The following is a 1,269-nucleotide window of genomic DNA, read 5'->3' as shown; positions in this document are numbered from 1 at the left end:
AGACTTCCACTCTCCCACTTTCAAAGCCCTACTAAAATCACATCTCCTCTGAGAGGACTTCCCTAAGTCCTCATTTCTCCTATAAACCCTCCCTTCTACAATTACTATGTACTTTTCTGTGTACCCCTTAAGTGATTTAATAATTACTCCAACTCCAAAGTGCTCCCATTCTCTTGTACTCTACTATTTCCCTTATCCGTAATTTATTTTAATATCTGTCTCTCCCTGTGCACTGTAAGTTCCTTGAAAATGGGGATCACATCTTTCAAGTCCATTGTATTGTACTTTCCCAAGAACTTAGTAAAGTGTATTCCACAGAGTGGCTCAATAAATACCATTGACTAATTATACTTGCATATTCACGTATATAAGTCAGCCCTTAGCTTCTGTGTGAATATAGTGGAAAGAGCCCAGACCTGGGATTCAGCAGAGCTGGGTTCTAATCCTGACTCCTCATCTTATCTGCTGTGTGACCTTGGACAAGTCACTTAACTTCTCTGGGTTTCAGTTGCCTCATCTGTAAAATGGGGATAAAGACTGTGAGCTCCATGTTGGGCCATGGACTGTACAACCTGATTAGCTTGTATCTACCTCAGTGCTCCGTGCAGGACCTGGCCCTGAGTAAGGATTTAATGAATACCATAACAATAAGTCAATTGTAGTTTTATGAAACTCACTGGAAGTGTTTATTTTATATGTCTCCCCCATTTGAGTGTAAGCACCTTGTAAGGAGGGAACATGCCTGTTATACTTCCCAATTGTTTAGTACAATATATTGCATTCAGGATGCTCAATAAATTCCATTACTACTATTACTAAGCCCCCTCTCAGGATGGCACCTGGAGAGTTTCCAGTACACTACTAGGCTCAGCTACAGGAGGGAGCGTCAAGCAGAGGCCTACCCATTCCATTCCTAGCTTGGACAGTGGCTAGAGAGTGGAAGGTAATCTGCTACAAGTCAAAATTCACCTGCACTGGGCAGCAGCCACACAGGAGAGAGTCGAGGGCGGAGACTCAGGTTTACTGTGGAAGGAGGAAATGGTAAACCACTTCCGCATTTTTACCAAGAAAACTCTATGGATACTCTACCAGAATGATTGCAGATGGAGAGTGGGGCATTCTGGGAGAGATCTGTCCATGGAGCTGCTATGGGTTGGAAACAACTCGACAGCATAAGACAAGACTATTACTGAGAGTGTCTTTTAGATTTTTCCAGAATATGCTCCCATCATTTAATTATATGATTAAAACTATGTGAATTAGGGAGAG

At 42.2% G+C, this 1,269-nt stretch overlaps 1 non-coding gene across 1 annotated transcript; it reads left to right on the top strand.

Annotated features, from left to right (window-relative positions):
- The first annotated feature begins 821 nt into the window (after positions 1–821).
- On the top strand, positions 822–959 carry LOC114807010. The gene has a single exon (XR_003755063.1). It is a non-coding gene; the product is annotated as a small nucleolar RNA SNORA7 (small nucleolar RNA).
- The last annotated feature ends 310 nt before the right edge of the window (positions 960–1,269 follow it).

The sequence above is a fragment of the Ornithorhynchus anatinus genome, chromosome X1 (genome assembly GCF_004115215.2).
Source record: "Ornithorhynchus anatinus isolate Pmale09 chromosome X1, mOrnAna1.pri.v4, whole genome shotgun sequence".
Lineage (NCBI taxonomy): Eukaryota > Metazoa > Chordata > Mammalia > Monotremata > Ornithorhynchidae > Ornithorhynchus > Ornithorhynchus anatinus.
This window is presented reverse-complemented; position numbering and strand designations above follow the sequence as displayed.